A 17,916-nucleotide genomic window follows, 5' to 3' on the forward strand; every position below is an offset into this window, starting at 1 on the left:
GTTCAGGCATGCATGTATATAGCAAAACCTTATTTATGCTTCAAGTAACTGGTAGAACCCATCAATGGAGCTGTGCAATTGACAAATGTAAGAGATATGGTTGAACATATGAAAATCACATTTTCTCACTGATATTACTTGTAATGAAATGGGAAATGAATTGAAGTCGCAGAACTAGGTATGCCAGCAACAAGTCATGAAAGTATGAAAGTTGCCATAATACTAATCAGGATGGCTCTACAGCTCTCTTTTTTTTTCTCTTGTCTTATTTCCTGCATAGATAGAATATTTCTATGGTCAAAAACTTCACCACATTTCATCAGAAAATACATAGATCTACATAAAAGCAACTATGAAAGTATCGTTTTACATTTGCATTGCTACATTAATGTAGATTCTCCCTATGACAATCACGAAACTTTAGATTCAATATCATTTTGTTTTCTCAGTTCCTTTAAAAGATTTACAATGAAAAATTTAACATACCATGGAACCTATGTGTAATATACAACATTTTGCAATCAACTATGAAAGACCTACAACAAAATCAAAGTAGACTACAGGTACAAACATAAACGAACAATAAAGCAGTAGTACAAATAATGCAATCCATGCTATTTCACTCAAGCAGTATAGAATTCTTTACACATGAGGGAAGTGGTACATTGCATTCAGAATCTCATGAATCTACAGTGTAAGTAAATACAAACTCGTAAATATAGAAAAAAAAAAGAAGAAGAAATCTGAGATTCTTTCTGTTGCCGGCAGTTTTGAAGTGGACAGATGCATGTACGCAAGGTGTCAAATATCTGTTCACTTTCTTATCTCTTCACAATACATAGAATTACTCACTTAAATATAAAAACCAACCAGTGAAAAGAGCAAAATATACCTAGGTGGGTGCATTCAGTTTTCTGCTATATTACATATATTCAATTTCTGCCATGAACTGCCTTTTCACACACGGTAAATACAAGGAGATGGTTTGTTTGCCATGGTGACATGCACATTGGACATTCATAAGAAACAATGGGACTTAGAGTAGTCTCCCTTCAAGGCTGTATTTGATTTCTCTTCACATCACATTTGCCCCAGTCATCAATGAGGATCACCTCCCATTCAGGAATGATGAAATTCAACAGTTTTAAGTCAGAAGACTTACTCAGGGAATAGTACCCATTTGTCTTAACTGTTGCTATGTGAAAGTCATGTGACACTAAAGAACATGTCCCAGAAGTGGAGGAGAAAACAGTTCACACCCTCAAGGTACAGTGTAAATTCCTAAATGTAATTTTCTCTGCATATATACAAATACATTTGGCACACAAAACATCACTAGGTCTTACCTGGTATATCTTTTGATTTCTATGTGCAACAGGCACATTTGCTAATAACACAAAGTATGACCATGCAACTTACTGTATTGGATGCAATAGTGACCAACTGCCTGTTCCTTTTAATGTATATCTGACTTACAAAGCATGTAATACTTGCACAAGGCTACAGTTAATAAATAACATGCACGAATTTCATAACTTCAAAACAGATTTGCACATTTCACAACAGTCAACTGCCTGTTATAGGAAGAGTACTGGGAAATGGGGGATCTTGTAAATACAACATAGACACCATAATCTGGCATTCATGCCACATAAATAACTGCATCATCGAAAGTGTACATGCATAAAGCTCCTGAAAGGGCTGAAGATTTATATATAAACATGCATTCAATGATTACCACTACAAAGAGAAATACACTTTCAATACCTGGCAGCAAGATTCTATTTCATAAGCCTTAGTGTGAGTTGTAATTCGGTCCATCTTCTAATTGAAAAATTCAGCACATTTCAATGCCATTTTTCAAAAGAGATTTTTTTTTTTCTTGTCTGCATGGTTGGTTATGAGTAATGACTTATCCATTGCACTTTATGGCGTACGTATGATGTACACATTTATTAAAATCTTTCCCATCATACTGAGCAACTTTGACCATGGGACAACCATTCACCTTACATTCTACTGTCTAAGCCCTTTCTACCAGTCATCTGCTAAAATGAGGGACAGCTTGAGAACAAGTAATTTTCTTTGTATCCACTTTATAAGGGCATTACGCTAATGGCTCTAATGCCTTTCTAACCTGCTGAGACACCGTATCATACATAGTGATTTAAAATGGGGGAAATGTTCACCTTCTGATAATGATACAAAAAAAAAAAAAGTGATTTCAAACTTCCTAGAAATATTTGTCATGGGCATAACATAAACTGTAACTTCTTTGAGAGCATCTGATTTGAAATAAAACAAATATAAATCAACAAACAACATGCACACATTTGATGGGAGAAAAAATCAACTGGTTCTAGAGATCTATGTATCATTCCATATCATAATACATATTCTTCTCTAAGAAAATATCAACATCAATGCATTCCAAAATACACCTACCCTTTTCAAATTAAAAAACAACAACAAATAAACCAAACTTATGTGAAGGAAAACCCACATGATATGGCTTCAATTTTCATTAAAGCAACACATCAATTCAAATTTTGTATGCTGCTATATCACTGCAAACAAAAGTCAGCTTTTGATTATACCATCAACCTAATTTGCATCACAATCTATTAAAAATCATAACAAGCCATCTCTTATGCTGTGAAAATCAGTGTCATAAGAGGGACATTGCAGAGAGCTATGATATTATCAGTAAGCAAGCCCAGTTCACCACCATGCATAGGAGTGATTTGATGTGAAAAAGTCAAGACATGTTTTATGAACAATTGTCGCAAAAAGGAAAGATGGAATGAACATGTTATGGAGTATAAAGTCTGAACCTGGCTCTTAGTCTGTAACGGTGCAAATATAAAACGGCAAAGCCCAATCAGAAGGCAGCCCCAGTGTTTGACCAAACTAATGCTGCTGCATTGGCACACAAAAGATGTAGGTGCTAGGCAAGACTTTGTGCTTCGTTGGTGAAAGGTGGAGGTGTCCGTATGCATGGGTAAGGCTGCTGCAACTGACAATGGTTGGGCAATACAAGAGGTCAGTACCAATAGCCATGATTATCACATCACACTTAAAGCTGAGTTTGCACACTGGTTGTAGCTCCCTCACGGAACAAAGTAATCACCAACACTTCTCAATACTGTACGTGTCTATTGTAATAGCACTCCTAATGTACTGCAGCACACACAGCAGACAGCACCATGGCTGATAGCTGTCATGGCATCTACTCCACTGGCTGGGCAACGTCTTCTGTCTCAGCTACGTAGATCTCCATGTGCTTGGCAAGAATCCTCAGAAGAGGGCGCAATTTAATCCACCACTGCTTTTTGGGTATGCGATGCCTGCAAGAAAATAAGATTCAAATTGAATAAACAAAACAAAAAGAAAACCCTATGTCTGCAACAAATATAAGAAATCCCTGACCTGCTATCCACTTTCCCCAACAAACAATGTGACTTAATACATAAACAACATCATAGAGAGTTGAGACTTAATTTCTACTAAATAATATATCTATACCACTTGACTTGACTTCAGTGATCATTTCATTTGGTACTTCATGAATACTGTAAAACGTGGAATGTCTGCGTGCATTTTAATTTCGCGAATTTCGCGAGTGCCAAGATTCGCGAAATTACAATGCGCGCGAAAGTTCTTGTCTACACTATATGCATTGAATGCCAGAGGCAATCCGCAAAAATTTCATGCCACGAAAAAGGCCATGGGCTCCAATTCACGAAAATTTCATGCCGCGAATAAATCATGTTTTACAGTAATATGGATTTCCTCTCCCTGAGTTGCTCTTAAGTCGAACTGATATTTATGTCCTGAAGTGCTTTGAGTGACCAAAGTCTGTTTATTTTTCTATAATGCTATGACTTACTCAAAGTCTGTTATTGGTTCAAGGGCAGCCACTGGTGTGAAACCAACGACTCTCTTCACAATGCCGAGGAGACATGCTGTGGAGGCTGAATCCGTAAACACCACACCTGAACAAAAATATTGGAGGGGTGTCAATATTAGTGTATAACAAATTTTCAACGTATTACACATTATCTATAATCAAGCATTAGTGTATAACACATATTCTAAGTATTTCATAATATATATCCTCTATCCATAATCCAGCATTGGTATTCAGCACATATATTTGATATATTGATATATTACTTAGTACACTTCATTCATCCTCTATCTGTAATTACGCATTTCTTCTTAATGTACAATGCAGAGATTTTAGTTTGGCTGTACGATTACACTTTGAGCAGATATTCAAATGGGCAACATCCATTTCATTTCCATTTGGAGATTGTGTCTTTTCTTAGAATCTGGTAATGGCACAGAAGTTTTCATATGTTCTTAAAACTCCATAAGACAAGCTCATTTGTATATCGGTGTTTGAAATTGGAAGTCAAGCATGCTTCACTTACCATCCTTGCAGTTTTCCTGGACCTTCTCTTGAAGAAAGTTTGAGACCTTGACACCCAGCTTGGTTCCCAGATTGCGGTCAAACACGGTGGGGCTCCCACCCTGAAAAGAGGAAAAACAAAATAACACTCGGCGTAGAAATGTCTGGCATGACATTGACACAACCTGACTTAGACCAAGTGTATGCATGTGAGGACTATTACTATTTCTACTCCTACTACAATCACAGAAACTAAAGATGATATGAACAAATATTGTGATGATGAGCAGAAGGCACAGAGTGAAAAGAAGGAACAGGAGGAATAATAAGTATAACAGATCCTACTTCACTTCTGAGGAAGAGCAAGGGGGGAAACCTGGTGAATTGGTCCACACGCAGACACACTTTGGAAAACAAGCAAATGATACTGCCCTTTTGCGATTTCCTATTAAAAGGTGACTAAGAATAGTAATCAAATGGTCCAAGCAGGCACATCATGTCATATAAAAACAAGAGATTAGCATACTCCTAATAGTCCATGACAGGCAGACACAGAATACAGTGACAAGCTAGGAATGATGAAAACTACTAATAAGCTTTCAGACAGGTCTAAGACCTAGCCAGCAGGGTCCAGCCTGCAGGGGTCCAGCCAGTCCCCACATCTCACCTGTTGCATGTGGCCCAAGACATTCATCCTAGTGGTGAAGAGGTGTTTGCCTTCCTCAGAGTACAGCCGCTGCAGGAAGTCAGTGGTGAAGTTCTTGCTGGCATTCTCATTCCTGAAGGGATCACGTTGAGGAAAGGAGAATAAAATGAAGTTACAATGTGAAGGGCTGCAGCCTGTAGTTTGTTCTACCACCGAGAATTAGACTAGATTCCCACAATGTGAATTGATAATCAGTTAATCTATTACCCAAGGACTTTGTAAATATCTTTTATTGCCTCCTCCAAGGAAGGAAGTTCTGTTTTCATCAGTGTTTGTTTGTTTGTTTGTCCGTGTGCAAAATAACTCAATGAGTTGTGAACAGATTTTGATGAAACTTGCAGGAAAGGTTGAGAATGACACAAGTAACAGATGATTACACAAGTAACAGATGATTAAATTTTGGTAGTGATCCGGAAATTTTTATGGATTTTACCATCGATTTTTGATATTTTGGCAGGTAGAAATTCAATGAACTTGGGACTTCAAGCTGTGCCATTTTGAGGTTTTCATACACGCACTAAAATGCGTGCTCTAATTTCTGCTAGGGCGAGGTGTGCCGCGCAGCCAAGAGTTTATGACGCAAGAAAGGCTTCTATATTAGGAAATCGGCCGATTTTTCAGCATGCATAGTATAGATGGAAATCACTGATCTCTATGAAAGAGCAAGATCATCGGTGGAAAGTAGCCACTTGGCGGAGGTCTGCGCTCTCAGAGTGCTTTTCTAGTTGTACTTAATATTGTTTTATTGTACCTAAATTTCAAATCTATTTTAGAAAAAATTGTAAATGCTACTTCCAATAAATTTTCTAGTCAAATCCATCAACATGTAAGACTTGCATGTGTGCCAAAAACGCAGCCTGTATTTTGTAGTAAAAAAGAAATGTTCTCCATTTGACAGAAAAGCTCACTGAGAAACATAGGCAAGTTACAGTAACACAATTACCAGGATTCACAGTTGGCACAATTACTGGTTGTTTTTTTTATTTTTTATCAGTCATATTTCAACACCAACAGTAAAGCTCATCACAATGAAGGATCATCATTTAGCACCTAAATTGTAGCATACAACTAATAGAAAAGCTAATATGTTCACTCGACAGAATAGTCCACTCCACATATTGCACGTAACTTCATCCATGCTAGATCAACTGTCATTCATTCCCATGGTTACCCCAAATGTGTCCAATAGACACACTCTTAAAGTTACAGAAATATTAATCACCTCAGAATCAGTCCTCGTTGCACATTGTCCTGTATCTTAGCTGCCAAGTGAGTGACATCAAGCTAAAAGAAAACAAAAATAACAAAAGGTAACTATTCAAATTCTCATGAAATTTGGCATTAGACAAACATCATGACCCTGTGGTATAGACAATACACAGTTGTATCCACACTCAAGCCTACATAGCATACATCAAATACCTAAGCCCTGGATATATATGCCTGTGAAAGTGACACTAAACATTTATATTGACATGTTATGATTTTGAATAGAAGCTTTGCGGAGGAATGAAACATCTCATTTAAAAGATCAACATACAATCAAAGTATCAAAATGAACATCATGTCAAACAGGGCTGGAACATTTGAAAGCAATGGTGACTAAAACTCAATTTTCAATATGTAGTCCAAACAAAAACTCAACCTCTAGGTCTCTGATGGTGAATGGTTCCTCAAAGATGTAGGCTGCATCCGCTCCTCCAGCCAGCGCACTCATGGTTGCTAGGTAACCGCAGTATCCACCCATGGTCTCTACAATGAAAACTCTGCGCTTCGACCCACTGGCAGACTGCTTGATGCGATCACAGATCTGAATGATTGCAGGAAAAACAGACCATTGAATAACAAACTGTTGGTAGTGTCTGCATAGCAAAGGCAGAAATGCATGGTAACTGTAAAAGTTACGCATTTTACGACTCTCCTACACATTTACACTTTATGCCTGTTCAGCACTTAATTATGCATGCTACGTCACCTTCAGCACATCAATTTCTGCATCTTGTAGGTGTTTTATCATGACTAGGTACACAGTTTTTCCTTTTAAGTTGGAAGAAATACTTAGTTTTCATTTGTTTGTAGTGCAGCTGCAGTTAAATTGATTGCTTTGATTGAAGTGAGAAAATGTCAGTTTGAAATTTAATAAATGTTATGATTTCAATCTAAAATAAACAAAATATAGAGATTTTGTATTTTTATGGCCAAATAATTGCTATTTGGCTGCGAACACTGTCATAAACTGTGACATAGTTCCTACTGGAGCACTGAGGCCTAGTAGAGAGCTTGCAGTCACTGCCACTCAAAAATTATTGCAGTTGCCATGGGAGCAGGAACAACCTATCAGATGCAAGCATTTATATCATAGCCACAGTACGTCCAATTATTCCTTACTTAGAATAATTGCACCTGTTTTCTCATAAAACAGGCCATTGTTTTCCCCTAGTTTGACCAAACCTTTAAAAAAAGTGGTCACTTTGACATGCTAGACCTCAAACCTACCTCAGTGATGGCGTTGAGGGCAGTATCTGCTCCCAGAGTGAACTCTGTTCCCGGGACGTTGTTACTGACCGTGGCAGGAATTACAACCATTGGGATACAGAGCTCTGGAAACTCTTTCCTTGCCTTGGACATCTCAATCACACTCACATATGCCTGCAGAGGGGAGAGGGTGAGAAATTGGTTAACACCGCTCAGGACAACTGGTGGTTGGACTAGGAATCAACCTTTGTTAAATTTATGATGGTTTTACTCATCGATCTTAATTTATTTAAACAAATACTTTTTACAAAAAATATTTTCACAAATCGTAAGCATGATAGCAATCTATAAATGTTCCAATGCTACAAATCAACATCACTGATGACGATGATGGTGACCATAATGAGGAGTAAGAATATTTATAATTGAAATTTACATTTGACTACTTTGTATCTTCAGCCCCTAGAAGTTATTCCTGCACAGTTCAATCAAAAATAAACTGAAAATAATACTAATAGCGACAGTATTACAGTAGTAGCACGAAAAATGAAATATGACTGCTCTTTCACCATCAACATCTCTTACAAACTTAGATCACTGGTCCAGAATAATTCTACAGACAGTATAAAAACACAACAAACCTCGAAACCTCCAATCAAAAGCAGAGCATGGATTTTGTATTTCTTAATCTTCTCTGCCACTGCTGCCATATTCTTCTTGGGAGTCGTCCTATGAGAAAGTGGGAGCAAGTAACGACAGTCATAAATCATTTGTTCAAATGTTACAAGTACATCATTTGTTGAATAAAAAAGGCAACCTATGAAGACCTCTGAAAGGCAACTGCCCCCTGTGCCTCATACTTGTGTACAGTCCTGCATATATACACCGTACTGTTCAACTCTGGCACTACCTGCCAAAACTTTTGAAAAGATTGTTCAAGAGAGAGCGACAGTCACAGCCACAGAGTGCTTGCTGTAATATTTGTCTACCAACTGCATTCTCTACTCCACTTAAACATAATGTTGCTCTTTTGACAACACACAATCCTTGTTTGGAGCCAGAAGCTCATTTTGCAAGTCTGTCCATTTTTTGTCAAAGTTTGCCCAATGTGGCGTAAGTTACCCCATTGAGGACGGACTGATTTTGCTACAACACGCATTTCCATAGACACCTGCCCGAGTATACTCGGGATTCGTCCTCAATGGGTTAAAAAAAAAATACTTCAATTTAAATCTACATGCATATCAACATTTCATAACTTGAAATGGACTGAAACATCATGTTTCATTACTCCTGAAGACTAAACCATGCTCCAAGTTTACCCGGTTCAAGTTGAGACTCTGCCCCCATCCCCTTGGCCCAATATTATGCCAGTGCAATTCCATACTATGTTTACACTTTCATAACCATAATTTTTTGATCTATTCCTTTGAAGTAAACTTCTGTATGGAGTAGAAATATACTTGATAGGATTAGCGGTGTGAAGGGGTAGCATGTCTTCTGGTGTTTATGTGAAGGGGTAGCATGTCTTCAGTGTTACCTGTTGGTACCAAGCAGAGATCCACCCTGTCTCACCCAGTCACTCACATCCATCCAACCTGCCAGCTTCACCTGCACAGAAGGAAAAAATATGGTTAAATATGGGCATGAGATTTTAGATAACACATACTTTGCAAATACTTGATTAGAGGTTATTTGGAGTGCAAGAAAGAAAACAGAATGTGATCTGATATGTGAAGCAGTTAAACCATTACCTAAGATTTACTTTTAATCTATTACAGTAAATATTTGATCTAACTCATATGAAATCAAGAAATTTAAAGCAGAAGTTTTCTGACAATACAAAGCTAAAACATGAGTAATCACATAAATTGTCACATGGCTGTTAATTTGCTTATAAACACACTCTGGTGATAAAGTCTATATTTGCATTTTAGTTAGCATAAATAGCTAGCTAAATAATTAGCATAGCTTTTCACACAATTTATTAATTGAAACCATGCAGTCATCACTCAAAACATGTGTTAATAAAGGAAGCCAAAAATTTGAGATAGAGAATGCCAGCAATAAAAGAACTATCCAACAAAAGATTACTAAGCCGGGGAAATCAAAGCGTTATGCACTTGAAATCATGTTTGTCATATTTCAAGTTTGCAGCTTTTTTTTTTTTTTTTAAAGCAACTAATAGTCCCCTATTCAACTCCCTAGCAACTACAGTGACATCACAATTAACATAAGATCAGGTGAAATTGCTCCTCATACAAGATTTCAAAATTCATACTTAATCATTCAAACATCATCTTATAATGGATCTTGTTTTTGACGGACTCTTTATTCCATTTGTACAGCCTTTAGTTACGAAAATATTAACCTTCTGGAAATATCAAAGTAAACTGCATTCAGCCTCCTAAAAATACCAACGTTCACGCAAATAACCCACAAAATATAGTAGAAGAAACATGCACAATAATTAAAAAAAAATAATTTCATGTTCTAAACTCAAAACACAATATCCAACACATATTCATGCATCTTCCTAAAGTTCATCTTTTCTTTTTTATACAGAAAACAAATTCATATAGCTATTAGCTTCGCAGCAGCTTCAACACAAACAGCATCAGTGACAAACTAACAAGCCAACAAAAATTAACCATAGTTTATGTAAAGTAGCAGGATAAAAAAACAAAAAAACAAAAAACAACCCTAAATGTCCCATTCTGATGAGTTTGTACAAAATTATATAAACTTATGCAGACATACCAAAATTTAATATTAACCCCAGAGTTATTCATCAGAAAGAAGCAAAATCAAATTAAAATTAAAAAGAGCCCCCCATAACAATTGGTTATCTGTTGCATCAATCAAAGACATTTGTGCAGCTTAATGGTGAAAAAGAACAGTGTTTGCAAAAACTTGTTCCAAATTATCCAAATGTTGTTTGGCAGAAAAGAATGTACAGGCATATTGCATCACCCTCCACATGATTTCCAGGTTTGTACATTGGTTTGAATAGCTCTGAAATCATACAGAGATATGACACTTGCAGTGTAAGCACATTCATGTATCAACAGTGCATTACAGTAATCTGAACATACACAATATGCGACGATCTAGAGAACAGAACAGGCCTTTCTACGGTAAAAAGGGACAGACTTTTACAGAAAAATTCTGCAATTTTGATTCCCCCCCCCCCCAATACTTTTCTCAGACCTGTTCTTAGTATATAACACGAGTAGCACAGTGTGCATGTTAACCCAGTGGATAAGTTCTGTCTGTGCCAAAATACTTGACAAAAATGAAAATAAGTGAATTTCTGTGTACAACAGAAATGGAGCACTACATCACAAAGAGTTGCCAATTTCCCTCAATCTCTAAACTTTATCGGTTCATCATAAACATCTTTATGTGTGTCTGATTCGCCCATCCCAAAATTTTCACTACTTTGCTGAAATCACAGCTTTCATACAAAGCATCATAATATAAGGACAGAATTTCTCTTTAAATCATTAAGGTGATTACCTTTGAGCACAGATTTAATCTGGGGGTATGTGATTTGACCTATTTATTATTCAAAAGCCTGTGGCTGGTATCTGTCTACCTACTGCACAAGCATATTTTTCTTTCACTACAAATGTACATTATAAACACAATACGAGGGAACAGAAGAAAAGCATGCTATAATTAGATATACATATAAATACATATGCTTTAAGAAGAGTGCTTTGTTATAAATTCTGAATTTGTGCACAGTGTGAAATCAAAACATTTCTTAAATACTATTCAAGTACCTAGAAACAATTGTAAATCGTCGGGTGCCCGTGCATTGGCCGTTAACGCAATACAAATTGTATTGCATTAACGGCCAATGCACGGGCACCCGACGAAATGCAACTTTTTATTAGACTTGTGCATTAATAGCAGATTCACCGAAACTACAAGGCAGGGAAAGGAATTGTGGATTTAATACAAAGATTACCTGAGAGAAACCTCCACAACCTGAGTTCATGACAAAAATAGCTCTTGACTTTTTGCACTGCCCCTTTCAGGATTCACCCCCCCCCCCCCCCCCCCACTGAAAAAAACAACAAATAATCTGCTGTGGTGTCATCTTCTCTAGACCCTGTTGGCAGACTCACATACCCCCTGTAGCAGTGACTTGACCTTTCACACTGCTGCTCCCACGTTGACAGAACTGAGTGCATCTTTAGTAGGAGATATTTTGTCTCTATTATTTTAGCAATGTCATCAAGAATGACAAGTGAAGAAACGAAAAAATACACACAAACTCACACACAAAGAATCAAATAAAAACCCAAACCTTCAACATTCCCAATGCCCTCCAGTGTTGTGTCATATGTTGGTGAAAGAGTCTGAATGAAGTTAATACTAAAGACTGAATGCTAAATATTGTAATATAACTACGTATAATATCAATGGATGTAATTGAATACTGAGTACAAACATATCCATATATTTGGCAACAGTGTTTAGCTTGATGATTGTCTGAATATGTTTTCTGTTTCTTTCATTTTCCAACTCAAAGCATGATTTATACCAATTTTCAGAATGTGACAATGTATTGCAAGTGGGCATGGCAGATTTAAGACCATGGTTTAACCGTATTGTATACATATGGCAGGTAAAAAGAGAAGACTTTTGGATATCACATAAAATGCAAATAAGCGTAGCACACAAATACATGTAATGCTTGATATTATTTAGAGCATATATCAATTATGATTTTGGAGGAGTAAATAGTAAATGTTTTTTGAAATAAATACAGTCAACCTCGCCTAAGTCGACCTCGCATAAGTCGAAAACTCGGCCAAGTCGAAGCTCCAGAAAAGTCCCGATTTTCTCTTTACTTATTTCTTTAAAATAATCTTGCACAAGTCGAAGTTTTACAAGTCGAATTTCGCCTAAGTCAAGATAATTTCGAGTCCAAATTTGTGTAAATACATGTGATTTTCATCGCACAAGTCGAAGTTTTTTTTTTTCCCGTACGTCATTCAAGCATGGAAGTGAAGCATTCTTCCATTCTTCGATAAATAACGAAGGAAAAAACACTACTTTTGTATATAATACTCCCAAGGGTCGAATACAAGTTAACCCTAATATCCCTTGTATCCTTGATGTCCAGCTGAGAAGAACATAATCACATGTACCAGGGTAGAGGCGAGCCATGTGCGGGCAGCGCAGCGGGGTTTGGGGAGAAAACGGAAGAAGAAAAGGTCCTCACAATCCGGTACAAGCCACCAATCTCTGTTTGCGAGCGTCTTTGGGACAACAAAAACCGCTTCCGACAATAAAAACAGTGTGCGAGTTTGACTGCAATTGTTTACGAATTTGATTGCAACTGTTGAAGAATTTTGAAATTCCCTAATAGGAGCCTATTCGCCACGCTCGCAAACATCTGAACTCAGTGAGACTTTGCGGAGCACACGAACGATTTGCGAAGGACGCGAACGGCAAAATCAAACATTCGGAAGTTTTTATCCGAATGTGTTCCGAAAATGAAGCAAAAAACAAAAACACACATTCTTGTGCAGTTTATGCCAAGTTCCCATGATGTAGGCCTATGTGTAAATGTCGCGTGAATACTTTTGCTAAAATACAGCCAGTTACGTAAACGAAAAACACGCAAGGGAAATACAACCACGCAAATTTTTCATTAATCATTGGAGAATTTTTTCAAGGAGATTGATAACTGTCTTGAGTTTAGAATTTTTACCTTTCTTTCCCTTTCATTTCTCCGTTGCGTATGTGTGTGCAGACCGTGAGTGCTACCCCACAACTCACAAGCATCTTCCCCCCCCCCCCCCAGGTTCCCCCACACATTATCTTAAGTTTCAAACATAATTTCCGCGTGCATTGGGAGTTATCTAAAGTGTATTTTGGGACTTTTTTTTATTAAAAGAAATAATGCGTTTTCAACAGTTTGGTGGCCCGCGAAAAAAAGTCGGATGTTTGCCATTAACTGTACAGTACTGGTTGAGGTAGGGATTCATGTTTTGAACATTCTTAAGTGAGATAATGAAAAGCCTCTTATAAAATATGAAAGAGCATGTAATTTTAAGAAGGATTCAACGTTTATTTGATGAAAATTGGTTTTCAAACGGCTGAAATATCCCAAAAAGTGCTAATAATAAAAGGCGACATGCCACAACTTTATTAGGATCTCTTTGTTTCATCTTGTTTTTGGATATCTCAGCCATTTCAAAACTGATTTTCATCGAATAAACTTTTGATACCCCTTAGAACTGCATGCTCTTGACATCTCATAGAGTGGTTTCTGAATATCTCGCAAAATGTTAAAAGCTAAATCTTCACCTCGACCAGAACTGTACACACCCTTTAAGCTCCGTACGGTGCTGAAATTTATGTCAGATATTTGATTTTGCGTTTGGAAATGAATAAGGATAACAATCGGCTCCGGAAGATGCTGAAATGAATGTCGAATGTTTGCTTTGACGTTCGGAAATGAATAATGATAATATTCAAGTCCGTACGATGATGAAATTAATGCCGGATGTTTGCTTTTACGTTCGAAAGTAAATAACAACATTCAGCTCAGGAAGATGCTAAAGTAAATGTCGAATGGTCACTTTGACGTTTGGAGATGAATAACAATAATATTCAACTCCGTTTGTACCATGATTTAATAAATGTCGGATGCTTGTTTTTAATTTCGAAAGTAAATATAGCAATAACATTCGGCTCCGGAAGACGCTGAAATAAATGTCAGATGATTGCTTTTACTTCGGAAATGAATAGCAGTAATATTCTGCTCCATACGATGCTAAAATAACTGTCGGATGTTTGCTTTCAAATTTTGAAATGAAGAGCAGTAACATTTAGATGCGTTCGATGGTAAAATTAACGCTTGATGTTTGCTTTGACGTTCGGAAATGAATAACAATAGTATTCAACTCCGTACGATGATAAAATAAATGCGGGATGTTTGCTTTTACGTTCGAAAATAAATAGCAATAACATTCAGCTCCGGAAGATGCTAAAATAAATGTTGAATGGTCACTTATACGTCCGGAGATGAATAACAATGATATTCAACACCGTATTTGTACCATGATTAAATAGAATAGATGTCCGATGCTTGTTTTTACTTTCGCAAGTAAATAGCAATTACATTCGGCTCCGGAAGATGCTGAAATAAATGTCAGATGATTGCTTTTACGTTTCGAAGTGAATAATAGTAATCTTCTGCTCCATACGATGCTAAAATAACTGTCGAAAGTTTGCTTTTAAATTTCGAAATGATGCGTTCGATGGTGCAGCGGAAATTAACGTTTGATGTTTGCTTTGACGTTCGGAAATGAATAACAATAGCATTCAACTCCGTACGATGATAAGATAAATGCCGGATGTTTGCTTTCACGTTCGAAAATAAATAGCAATAACATTCAGCTGCGGAAGATGCTTAAATAAAATGTCGAATGATCCCTTTGACGTACATGAAACGCATTTCGATTATTACAGTCCAATAACTAAGTTTCTCGATTTTTTAAAACTCAAAACAAAACAAAAACACTAAATACTATACGTACTGCTACCGTCTACTGTATTTCAACTGCCAATAAAGACACAAAAAGACACTGCATTATAAAAATTTATTGGAGAATATCGCGAAACATGCGCGAGACATTCTCCGAAGAAGCTTCGGAGTCTGTTCGAGGTTTCACGAAGATTTTGCGAACATCGCGCACGTCTGACGAAGGTCAAGCGCTATGTCGAGACAGTAAAGACATTTTAAAAAACAAATCACGACCAAATCATGACGCATTGTGCGGAAAAGTTCATTGAAAATATATATATATATATATATATATATCTAATTCAAATTCTAATGAAGTAAAAACATCCCCAAACAAATAACGGCGCCCCGAACTCCCGCGTTCGTTTCGCGATCTTTTGCAGAAATTACGTGCAACGCATTTCGATTATCACAGTCCAATTGAGCTCCAGGATTCTTTTTTAAAACGTAAACAAAACAAAAACACTGATTACAACATAATACCACCGTCTACTGTAATTTCACGGCCACTAAAAACATAATAAGACGCTGCATTATGAAAATTCGTCTGGAAATACAAGTTGAAGAAAAATTCGACTTCCGCGGAAGTCGAAATTCGCGTAAGTCGAAGTGTTTTCGCCGGTCCCAATAGATTCGACTTAGGCGAGGTTGACTGTATAACACAAATGTACCAAGTATGTGACACAATAAATTAGAAAATTGTGGGATACACTGAAATGATTACACAGGAAAAAACAAGAACGATATCTACATTTCATGAGGACACAATCTTCTTGATGATTTTCTTTTTTGCTTTTTTGTTTGTTGATGCATTCATCATTCGTTACTTGTGGTCGTCGTTGTTTTTTTTTCTCTCCAGACACTGTGTGTTTCTTTTCTCTTGCCATTTATTTGACACCATCATACTCTGTTGAATGACTTGTGCCACTATGCATGTTACAAACATTAATGATCAACATTGCCATTTTCATCCTGGTTGACGAATATTTTGGACAAATTGAAATATCGTTATGTACATTCAACAATCTCTCCATCATAAAACTTGCCATGCTTTTTGCCTTTGATTTTAAGAGAGACAAATGCTCCATATTGTGTGCAGTCACACATACACAAACACAGCCAGCACACATGCACCGCAGCTTTATGAACCAAACTGAAAAATAGATTTAAATAAATAAATGAAAAAAAGTTACTTAACAATCCAGCGGAAAAAAAAAAAGAAAGAGAAAAAAAAAGTTGTACAACCAGACTACCGGCATACCTTTAAACTGGAAGCTTAAAAACAGAAACTTAATCAAATATGTTTTGAATGTTACAGGGCCAGCCAGGAAAGACAAAAATTAGTCAGATGATACTTTTATGTTAGATTTACATCCATGCCACTATAAAGAAACCACACAGACAAAATGGCTGACAGCATGGGGGTGGGGTAAGGGATGGGAGACAGGGAATGAAAACCTTACCTCATCCTGCCAGAAAAGTGGATGAAAGTAAAGACAGAAATAAATATCATCATAACATCAGTCACTGTTCCCCCATCACTTTGGTGCCACATACTTGGGTTTCAATTCATTGTCTAATTATGTTACAATGATAAAATTTAAGATGATTTTAATCACATTTTGACCCTACAATGAGCTTGTGATGTACCCTATGCACTCGTAACATTGTGCGCACATTTGTGCAAGTGAAGTGTTCACTTTGCTAGGGGGTCTCGGCAGGAGAATCTACTAATTTAAAGATGGTTGGAGTTAGAGTCTCTGGACGATGGAAAGGTTATTTTGAATATAACACCAGTTAGAAGGAAAATCAGATAAGTTTTAGAATCACAAATGGTTTAGTCCCTCTCATAGACTGGTTACAATCACAGTAGCATATTGACTATACAAACTCTCAAGACATCAATGATTCTCAATCAAATTATGAACTGACAACTTGTTGCGCTTAGCAGAATTTTTAGAAAGTCCCACTTCATGTCCCCATTTCAATTTTGAAACATGTATCATGACTCCGGAGGAAGGAAAAAGAAAAGAAGAAAGACTGCAGAGCATTACTAAAAGAGATTATATCTCTCATGATTCTATTAGTTAAACTATGAATAGATGTCAAATGTGCTATACATTTACTTACAGATAACATTTTGATAGATATGTCCCCATAGTTATCAAACTTGTGTTGCACACACTTTTTGCGGCTCTGCCATAATTTATATTTTGTTTTAACAAAATTCCCACCTTATCATTGACGAGTCCTTCAAAGCCGTCGTTGATGTGGTAGACATGGTAACCATTGAAGAGAGAGGTTCTGGTAAACGCCCTCACGGCAGCATTCATCCCGGCTGCAGGAGCACCGACATTCATCACAGCAAAGTTGAAGTTACTCTGCAAGTTTAATCAGAGAGCGAGTGCCGCGCTCATAAATTTACAAAATGATGTCCCAAACTATCTCCATAAACATGCGAAGAGTACAATAAATCGTCCAGAGAGATCTTCCATTATCCATTCTCAGCAGACAAAATGTTTTGTCCATAGTGATGTGCGCATTGCGTGTATAGTGTCCAGGAAGACTGACTTGCTTTCTTTAGTAAATATTCGGCAATATGAATGACAGACAGTCTCAAAGTGACTGGACACGCAATTTCACAAACAAACTTGAACCTCCAGTTACCAATTTACTAATACCCCCACTTCACTGGATGGTGATTTCACTACAATTCTCAAGAACCAACAAAGCATCACAAAAAAAAAAGAAACATCAATATGCTGAAGC

The 17,916-nt window shown here is 37.0% G+C and overlaps 1 pseudogene; it reads right to left on the reverse strand.

The window, feature by feature from the left end:
* Positions 1-1,454: 1,454 nt before the first annotated feature.
* The window catches only part of LOC139727829 (ATP-dependent 6-phosphofructokinase, muscle type-like), a 38,724-nt pseudogene continuing 22,262 nt past the window's right edge, over positions 1,455-17,916 (reverse strand).

The sequence above is a fragment of the Diadema antillarum genome, unplaced genomic scaffold (assembly GCF_040938485.1).
Source record: "Diadema antillarum isolate AM-2024a unplaced genomic scaffold, OU_Dant_1.0 seq00000156_RagTag, whole genome shotgun sequence".
In the NCBI taxonomy this organism is placed as follows: Eukaryota; Metazoa; Echinodermata; class Echinoidea; order Diadematoida; family Diadematidae; genus Diadema; species Diadema antillarum.